Source organism: Ascaphus truei, chromosome 3 (genome assembly GCF_040206685.1).
Source record: "Ascaphus truei isolate aAscTru1 chromosome 3, aAscTru1.hap1, whole genome shotgun sequence".
NCBI lineage: Eukaryota > Metazoa > Chordata > Amphibia > Anura > Ascaphidae > Ascaphus > Ascaphus truei.
This window is the reverse complement of record NC_134485.1, coordinates 225,442,582-225,453,439: the sequence shown is the minus strand read 5'-3', so window position 1 is coordinate 225,453,439 and position 10,858 is coordinate 225,442,582.

Below are 10,858 nucleotides of genomic sequence, written 5' to 3'. Positions count from 1 at the left end.
TTCCTGTCCTGTGGCCTGCCGCTATTCTCCTGTAATGGCCTATCCTGGACGTCTGTGCTGAAGCGTTGATGCCAGCACTGGTACAGCTGCATTCCCTCCTAGCAGTGGCTACCCTTCCTTTCCTGCGGCCTGCTGCTATCTCCTTGCAGTGGCCTGCCCTGGACGTCTGTGCTGAAGCGTTGATGCCAGCACTGGCCTGCTGCTATTCTCCTGCAGTGGCCTACCCGGGACGTCTGTGCTGAAGCGTGTTGCCAGCACCGGTACCTGCTGCATTCCCTCCTAGCAGTGGCTACCCTTCCTTTCCTGCGGCTTGCTGCGATCCTCTTGCAGTGACCTGCCTTGGACTTCTGCGCTGAAGCGTTGGTTCTACCCGACGCTGCCCTGCGGTGAACTTCGGCCAGCCTGCTGTCTCCTCCTGCTGAGATCGGCGTCATGGGCCGAGGCCGCTCCTCGCGCAGAAGCCACCCCCGCGCTCACGCTCCTAAGCTGAAGCGGGGAAATCCTGACTACCTGTTGCCGAACTCCTGCTTCCATAACGACGATGCTGCCTTCTCCAATCCTGACCCTGCGATGTACGACTACGAACTGCGCACTCCGGATCAGTCTGCGTGGACTCAGGTCGGTGATTATATAACCCCACCTCAGCCCCGCGGTCCGGTCCCGGTTTGTGGCGAGCATCGGCGTAACACTAACAAACCTGCCTTATTAGAGGTGGTAAAAAAAGCCTGCTTTTGAGACAGGAAGTGACTCCTTAGCTCTGAATGAGAGCTGACCTTTGGAGAGAACACACATCTCTGGAGCTGACCGGTCTTGAGCTCTGCCCAGCATAGCTGATTGCAAGACACCAAATAAGACTTCTAAACCTGGATGCTGATTTTCTGTGCACGCACGGGTGCGGTTCCAGGAGAGCAGAGAAGCTTACTCTACAGCAGCTAACAAATAAGACTTTCATTCTAAAGAGACTTCTTATATCTGCTTATATCATGCTATGTGTTTGGGGCTGGGAGACCTGCTTAACTAGGAGTTGTGAATTGCATGGGATTTCACTAGAAATACTCCCAAGGGAATTAAGCTTTGTTCCCCCCCCTGTGTTTGGATGATTTCCTGATGAAAAAGAAAAGGCACAATAAAGCCTTATTATAATTTCACCTTATAAAAGCCTCCAATTGTGTACCTCTGTGAACGTCCGTCTACACCGCCTAACGTGTGTTCTTTTGACTCCGCATGGAGTATAGAATGTATACACGGCGATGTAAAGTGGTATCCGATGGCCAAAATCCGGCTACAGGTAAAAGGCCAGGAGGCCTACCTCAAAGTAGGCGTCGCTCCTTGGCTCCCTGCCCCCCTTGTGCTCGGCCGGGACTAGCTTTTCTTTTCAGACCAAATGGCTCCAGTCTCTCTCAAGGAGCCTTATTCTATGGCTCAGGAGAACCCTGGCAAACTGTTCCCCTTCTTGGCAGACCTTTTTCCCAGTAGACACAGGGTTCAAAAGACTCGGAAGCAAAGACACTCTGACAAACAGGACTGGTTGCAGAAATCTGTGTCTCAAGGTGACCATTCTAATAGCCAGAAGTCACAAGTGATGACTGGGGATGGCCAGAGGGAGGGGGATATGGGCCCTGGAGATTTACCAGACCTATACCTCCCTGATTTTCGCCAGAGGCAAAAGGAAGACCCAGTCCTTGCTAGACAGTATGACAAGGTGGTAAAAATTGATGAGCAAATTTTGAATGCACAGGGGGTGATAGTATTCCCCCATTTTGAGTTATTAAATGATATCCTGTATAGGGTGAATAGGCAGACACAAACAGGGGAGGTCACCAGACAGATATTGGTTCCCAAGGTGTTTGTTAAATCTGTGTTCACTCTAGCCCATACTGTCCCTTGGGGTGGTCACCTGGGCAGGGATAAAACATTGGACCGTATTTTGTCCCGATTCTACTGGCCAGGGATGCATAATGATATTCTAAGTTATGTGCGGCATGTCCGGAGTGCCAGCTAACTAGTCCAAAGGGACAAAACCAGCCCCTTTGGTTCCTCTACCCTTGGTATCAGTTCCCTTTGAGAGGATTGGGGTAGACTTGGTAGGACCTCTGCAACCTTCTGCGAAAGGACACAGGTTTATTCTTGTAATAGTTGATTATGCAACAAGATATCCTGAGGTGTTCCCCCTGAGAACAGCAACGGCGAAGCAAGTAGCCAACAAGTTGTTGGATATGTTCTCACGTGTTGGACTTCCCCAGGTTATGTTGACAGACCAAGGTACAAATTTTATGGCTAAACTGATGCAGGATGTCTTAAAATTACTAGAGGTCAAGTCTGTTCGGACATCGGTCTACCATCCACAGACTGACGGATTGGTGGAAAGATTTAACCGAACTCTAAAAGGGATGCTGAGGAAATTTGTAAATTCAGAGAAGAGAGCCTGGGATGAACTTCTCCCTTTTCTGCTGTTTGCAGTGCGGGAAGTTCCCCAGGCCTCCACGGAATTCTCTCCATTTGAACTGCTGTATGGCCGCCAACCCCGGGGAATCCTAGACCTCCTAAAGGACTCCTGGGAGGAACAATGGTCCCCTTCTAAGAATTGCCTGCAATATGTACTAGACCTTAGGAAGCACCTAGATGTGGTCGGCCATTTTGCTAGGGAGAATCTTAGATCAGCCCAGGACAGTCAGGAGAGACATTACAATCAGAATGCTCACATGAGAGTGTTTCACCTGGGAGACCAAGTGATGTTATTATTACCCAGTTGCGAGAGTAAACTCCTGGCCAAATGGCAGGGCCCATTCGAAGTACTCTGCCGCACGGGTGATGTGGATTACGAGATCGCTCAACCAGGGTCCAGGAAGGGTAAACAAATTTACCATGTGAACTTGCTGAAACCCTGGGAGATGCAGCAGGCTCTATTCATCCACCCGGAGGAGGAGGAAACGGACTTGGGTCCTCAGCCCCCATGGGAGAACATCGTGGGTGACGATAAAATCCCAATGGGTACACAGTTGTCCTCTGAACAAAAAGGGGACTTGTTAGCAATAATTACACAATTCCATGATGTTTTTTTCTGGTTTTCCAGGGCAAACTAACTTAATTTCACATGCGATCGAGACAGCACCTGGGGTAAAAGTAGGTTCCCATCCTTATAGGTTGCCCAAAAGTCATAGGGCCCTGGTAGAGAAGGAGGTACAAGAAATGTTACACTTAGGAGTGATTGAGGAATCATGCAGTGAGTGGTGTAGTCCACTAGTTATGGTCCCTAAACCCGATGGGAAGGTAAGATTTTGTGTGGACCTCCGAAAGGTCAATGTGGTATCCAAGTTTGACGCATATCCGATGCCAAGGGTGGACGAATTAATTGACGCCCTTGGTAACACGGAATATATATCCACGCTGGACTTAACAAAAGGATACTGGCAAATACCCTTAGAGGAAAAGTCCAAGTGCAAAACAGCCTTTGCCACTCCCATGGGTTTATACCAGTTTGTGACAATGCCATTTGGACTGCATGGAGCGCCAGCCACATTTCAGAGACTCATGGATAAAGTGCTGAGACCTCATAGGATGTATGCCGCAGCCTACCTGGATGACATTGTCATTTATAGTAAACACTGGCGGGCCCACCTAAATAGGCTCAAAGCGGTCCTTAAGTCGCTAAGAGAGGCAGGGCTCACAGCCAACCCTAAGAAATGTGCCTTAGGTAAGGCGGAAACTAAATACTTAGGGTATGCAGTAGGAGGTGGAAAATTAAGGCCACTAGCCGACAAGGTAGTTGCCCTGAAAGAAGTTCCGACCCCCCAAACAAAAATGCAGATACGCTCTCTGCTGGGTTTAGCAGGATACTACTGGCGGTTCATCCCCAACTACTCGGAAGTGGCAGCCCCTTTAACGGACCTCACAAAAAAGTGCGCCCCTACACAAGTGGTATGGTCAAGGGAGTGTCAGAGAGCCTTTGAGGACATGAAAAGGTGTCTATCAGAGGGTCCCGTCCTTAGAAGCCCAGACTTCAACAGCGCGTCATCAAATGGCCAGAGCTTTTCATTTTCATTCTCCCACCCGCACTTGGGGTATTCTGTGAGCCTCTGACGCGACGGGTGGTATTGCGCAAGCGCACTCCGCTGATGGTCCGGAGCTCACTGTGTCTGCTCCCACTGCGGGGAGGGACTAGTGTCTTGCAGAGCGCAGTTGCGCGCGCACTTAGAGCCCTAGTGAGGTATACAGTCAGGGTCATTTGATGACGCGCTCTCCCCACGCCCCACAGCCTCCATTGACATTGAGGACTCTCCCTCAGTTGGTTACTGCGCAAGCGTGTACTACTGGGGGTTGCTAGACCACGCATGACTCCGGATTCTTAGTTGTCAACTCTGTGTCTGAATATACTGATTAGGTGTATACACATCAGAAGACCATTAGCAATCAAAGTGGGTGGATCGCATGTGAACTGTGAGTATTGACTGGTTATTTCAGTTTGTGTCTATATATATACAGGCATACCCCGCTTTAAGTACACTCACTTTAAGTACACTCGCGAATAAGTACATATTGCCCAATAGGCAAACAGCAGCTCACGCATGCGCCTGTCAGCACGCCCTGAACAGCAATACCGGCTCCCTACCTGTACCGAAGCTGTGCGCAAGCGGGGAGACTATAGAGCCTGTTACAAATGCGTTATTTACATCAGTTATGCACGTATATGACTATTGCAGTACAGAACATGCATCGATAAGTGGGAAAAGGTAGTGCTTCACTTTAAGTACATTTTCGCTTTACATACATGCTCCGGTCCCATTGCGTACGTTAATGCGGGGTATGCCTGTATGTTAATAAAGTTGTGATATGTATACCTTGAGAAAGCGCTCTGTGAAGCGTGAAACGTTGGTAGGGCACTCCATTGCCCTGTTTTTCCATGACCAATAAATAATCTTTTTATGGGATACGCACCCTATTTTCTACTTTTTTGATACCTACAGTAGTGCTCTTCCAGTTTTTCTCCTTCTCTACTAGCCTACCCTTTGGTCGGAAGCACACCTGGGGACCCCTCATCTTTGGATTGCATGGACTGTGCAGCACACAGAGTGAGTCAATCGCTTGCTACATGTTTTCCTGTTCAGGACTTTATTTAGACAATTGGTACGCTATAGGGTGTTATTATGCTCAATGTTCCTGGTGTTATTGTTAACTACAGCGTCACTTGTTAGTGAGCTTACCATCCGGGACTGCAACCCAGTACCTGTCTTCTATCAAGTTTATGTTTAGGGGTCCCCTCTACAAGTATCTGGTTATTCATTCATTCATTTATCCCACTGTTGGGTTCTTTAGCATTACGCAGTCACATGGTCTATACTGGTTCCCAGCTTAAAACATGCCATGGCATATACACCCTACATGAACAGTCTTAAGCACACAGCAATAAAGGGTTTTGCTTATCTGTTAGTCATTGAAGCAGACGCCCCCACTTCAGCACTGCCTCGCACGTTCTTCCTTTCTAGGGGAACCCCACGTGAGCTCAGAGAAACTCTCCTCTGTAAATGAAAAGGATAGGACATCCACGCTTCAGTATGGTCACTCGTCTTTCCTTCTTCCTGGGATTAGCAACTCAGGCAGTCCCAGCAGGCTCTGCGAACACCGTCCAGCGGGCATGGGGGTCTGTGCCAGCTTCTGCAGCTGGGAAGAACTCTTCTCTGTCCCCTTCCCTGAGGGAAAACAGCCAGTCTATCTCTTGCGCAAGGTACGTCCTGCCTTTTTACACCTTCACTTAGGAGTTCTGTCTTAATTGGTACCAGTTGCAGCAAGCTAACAGAGAGAAATTTTACCTCCTGCACACTGGAACCTATCCACTCTGCTAGCTCTTTAGTCCATAAGGACAGTGTGTGTGTGTGTGTGTGTGTGTGTGTGTGTGTGTGTGTGTGTGTGTGTGTGTGTGTGTGTGTGTGTGTGTGTGTGTGTGTGTGTGTGTGTGTGTGTGTGTGTGTGTGTGTCTTAAAACCAAACACTTGAAATAACTAAATGTGACTTGTTTTCTAAAGCCACTTCAATGTCAGTGTGCTACATCTTGGCTTTCAAAACATGAAACTTTGTTTATTTTCTTGTGTAATGTTTTATAAACAAGTTCATCAAAAAATATATCACCAATGTGTGTTTCTATTAGATATATACATCCAGATGGTTTTGAAAGACTAGATTCAACCTGAGTTGACCTTTTTCCATAACATGAGAGGGGAAAAAAAATACAATTTACGAACGTTTAGTGCAGAACATGACATATCTTCACAGCAAGGAAATTCCAACTGAAATGCCAAATATACTGATAAATAAGAAAAACTATATTATATCAGTGGAGATGACAGTGTAATTAGTATAATGAGACCTAAAATTCTTGCCCTGGTGTCATTTGTGACCCCAGGAACACGACACATTAATACAGTAATTTTAGCTTTCTACACAAACCATAATTTGGTGCAGTTCCCAAATCTTCTGTAGAAATGTATTGACCACAAAAAGAAGTCAAACACACATATTCTTGATTTTTATTAGACAGATTGCTGCAACATCTTTTTTCAGAAGCTAGCTGAGCCAATTAAAAGTGAATTCCCATTACACTAATACAACAACAAGAGTGTAACGAGTGCTTCTTGTGTGTCCAGAACGAAACGCGCGTTGGAATACGACATCATAGATGCGTCATGAGCGCGACTGGAACAGAGGTTTCAATTTGATTATGAAGTGACCCAACTCTCTAAGATACTATTAAATCTTCTTTATGCAAGCTAAACTAAGTTGTGGGCCATGCACGGTACCAATCGTTGAGACAGAGTACTGCTATTACTGCTATTATCGTTATAGGAATGGGGATCATGACTCACACAGGGCAGAACTCTGATGAGATCTCGTGTAGTCTGAATGAGTATTAGCACTCTGTGCATCGTGGGTATAGTGCTTTGAGTACTCACTCTTTCATCTTTAGTATTTGCCTAACAGGCTGTGCTTACCGTAAATTCTATCCAGGACTCCACATATAGATCATTATTAAGGAATTACTGTTGTTTCCTAACTCTCGTGGGACTAATACCAATTTATGGTTGGGTTTGTGTGAGACAGTAAGGGGTATGAATGGCACTGATACTTTGTGTACTGCTGATATATATTTTGAGTACCTACTCTTCATATTGGAAATCAGGCTAAATAATTATAAATATGTAACAATGCAGCAATTCACCTTCACCTACTAGCAAAGAAAGTATCCTTTGGAAAGAAATTGACATCACTTGCAAAGCAGCTGCTTAAGCATTTCAAGGGTGAATTTAATACTGATTTCAACTCCAGTGGACTATCATAGAGGGCTACTACCACATTGAGTACATAAAGCATTATTGAGTGGGTAAACTAAGAATAGTTGGAAGAATAGTGTAGGATACTTTGACTAAAGTGAATCACACAACAGAAAAGGTTATCAAGCATTTGATAGTTGCTGTGTGCATCCCAGTCCTCTTATATATATTTTTATATATATATATATATATATATATATATATATATATATATATATATATTTATATATACAGTATTTGGACACAGACCTTTGTACGAATTTCCATCCACGCCGCCTACAAGTAAACAATCATATATTAAGTGAACAGTTATATGTATTACATATCTTTCAGAGGGGGATGTTTGGTTACAGTTAGGATTCCAAAAGAATTGTCTCTTTTTAATATGTGTCATATCTACTTGAAGACATCTACTATACAAGATAGATTCTATTTTTCTGCTCACTCATGCCCCTCTCTTAAATTCATAGGAGGAATACTTTATAGGCAAAGTAAGCATAACATTATCTTATGTAAGCAATATTTCATATATCGTATAGGCTATAAGGTGCAATTTATCATATACAGTATGGGGTTTTCACAATTTAGTTAGCTATCTATAAGGGATCTGTTCAGCACCTAAGATGGCTGCTCCATAATTTCTTTCTCAAACGAAACCACTCAGTGAGATGAATTCCTCTGTATCTTCAAATGGTTTAACAATTTCTTGTACCTTAGCTATCTAAGGAATTCTAAGGAATTCATCTCACTGGATGAAATGGTACATAAAAGAGTGGTTTCGTTTGAGAAAGAAATTATTGATAGAAAAACAAACAAACTCAAACGTGACAAAGATGATTACGCAAATGATAGAGTAAGAAATTGGAGAAGAAAAGGGGAATCTTTTCAACACCGTATATATGGTAGATCCCATTCAGGTTATAGACATGAGAACAGAGATAATAAATTCCAAAAAAAAACCATATCGAATGAGAAGGAGAAAAGGGAGATTATTACACTAATAAAAGAGGCCAGGATGGAAAAGAAAGAAAAAGAAAATCAAAAGGTCACTCCTACTACTCCCTCTGCAAATTGCTCTACCTCCAATCGTTACTCAGCTTTGAGGGACGAGTGTGAGGATAATGGGGATACCCAAGAGCAATGTGCAGGGGAACTAAGGGAATGAGCTAGATCTAAAAATACCTCTAAGGGTTCGAATTTAACAAACAATGTTTCACCCAACAAAACAAGTAAATCCACCTCTTTTTTAGAACAGAGAGAAAAGGAAAAGAGATATCCACTCTGGGAGAAACAAAATCAACAACAACCCCGAAGAAAACGAGATTCAGGGGAGTCAGAGGAGGAGCAAAGAAGCAAGGACAGAAGAAAATGAAGATGATGGTAGATACACCACACACACACGGTATTTCTAATCTTTCATCACATACACTCACTCCACATCATTTATCATTATTAGCAAAAGGATTATCTTATTCACCTAACAGTCTACCCAATAGGTTTGACCTATTTGTGGACCTGAACAGATACATCCGCAAGTTAACATTAATGCGACACTACTCCCTTAAAGGGGAACAACATTTAGAATTAAACTTCAATACACAAGAAATAGAGTGCATAAATGCCCTGACCTCTTTTCTGGTGGAATCGGATACTGTCGGAAACAGTTCAAGTAGTACACAAATTTCAAATGCTACTGATACACTTATGGGCCCATTTTTAAAAAGAACAATATTTGGTAGCCATGAACTAGATGTAAATACTTTGCTAGACCTTACAACACACGAAGAAGAGGTCAATATAATGATAGATCCCAACTCAGGTCCAACTACAACAGATCATGACAATATATTGAAATATAAACCATCCCCATTTGTCCCTAAATCGATATACTTTCCCTATGAATCAAAGGGAAACTTTATCGAAACGTTCTACACAGTAGTCCTTAGGGACTCGGAACAGTTGTGTCTTAATAATGTGGAATTGAAACAAAAAAATCTGACTAAAGAAGAAAATCAGGCATTGTCAAATATAAAAAATAACAACGATTTAATTGTTCGTCAAGCTGATAAAGGGGGGGCAATTGTCCTACAGGATCGGGCAGACTATTTATGTGAAGCCTATCGCCTTCTGCTTGACACCACATCTTATCAGACGTTAACTGAAGACCCTTCTGAGGGTTATCAGTTGGAGTTTTGGAGTTTCCTCCAGGATGCTTTCACAGAAGGGATTATTTCTAAATTAGAGCACAAGTTTTTATTCATTAAACACCCAAGAACACCCATCTTTTACCATATTCCAAAACTGCACAAAGACACTTTGAATCCACCAGGGAGGCCTATAATATTGGGGATCGGTTCGATGACATCCAACGTGTCCCAATGTGTTGATTATTATCTACAACCCTATGTCACCAATTTACGTTCGCACATACGAGACACGTTGCATGTCATCGATTCCACCTCCGGTATTATATGGAAGGATACCTTTCACTGGGTTACTTGTGATGTATCTTCACTTTACACTTGTATAGATCACATAAAAGGTATCCAAGCTATTAATCACTATTTAGAATTAGATTCAAATTTGCACTCTTCACAAAGGTTGTTTCTTTTAGCATGCATTAAATTTATCTTAAATCACAATTATTTTTTATTTGAAAACACATTCTATTTACAAATCCGTGGAATGGCTATGGGGACCAGATTTGCTCCCAGTTATGCTAACCTCTACATAGGACTGTGGGAGAGTATCCATGTGTGGGGGGATGCTGGGCTGGAGGCAGGGTCTGGTTTTCTATGGCCGTTTCAGAGATGATATTCTTATTATTTGGGATGGTGAGAGGGAAATCCTGGAGGAGATTCTGAGGTCCTTCAATGATAACCAGATGGGTCTGAAATTTACATACAATATACATCCAGAAACTATAGTGTTTTTTAGATCTGGAGCTATTTGTGGGTACTGAACATAAAATTCAAACAAGAACACACTTTAAATCTGTAGCAACGAATAGCTATTTACAATATGGTAGCAACCATTATAAAAAATGGTTGGACAATGTACCTAAAAGTCAATTTCACAGGATAAGACGCAACTGTTCGATGGACACTGATTTCCTTATTCAAGGTAAAGATCTGTCAGAAAAATTCCAGGAAAAAGGCTATGATATGACTGTTATTAATAAAGCATTTTTAGATGCTGGTCTTTTAGATATTGACGCACTGTTGGAAAAATCAAAATTAAAAACATTATGTAGTACTAGAAGCGAGGATAAAAGAAGAGGATCCACACCAAAATTCATCACGCAATATAATCAATCTGCAAAACAAATAAAAAAAATTCTGAACTGTCACTGGAACATTCTGTGTAGCGATCCTGAAATTGGTCACCTACTGCCAAAACATGCTCCTGTGATTTTCAGAAAAGCATGGAGTATCAAAACATTGATAGCTCCAAGTAAATTAAAAACATCAAAAGCGCTAAATACAAATAGATTGGACATTTCCGGTTCCATCAGAGAAAGGGGGAATTTTGGATGT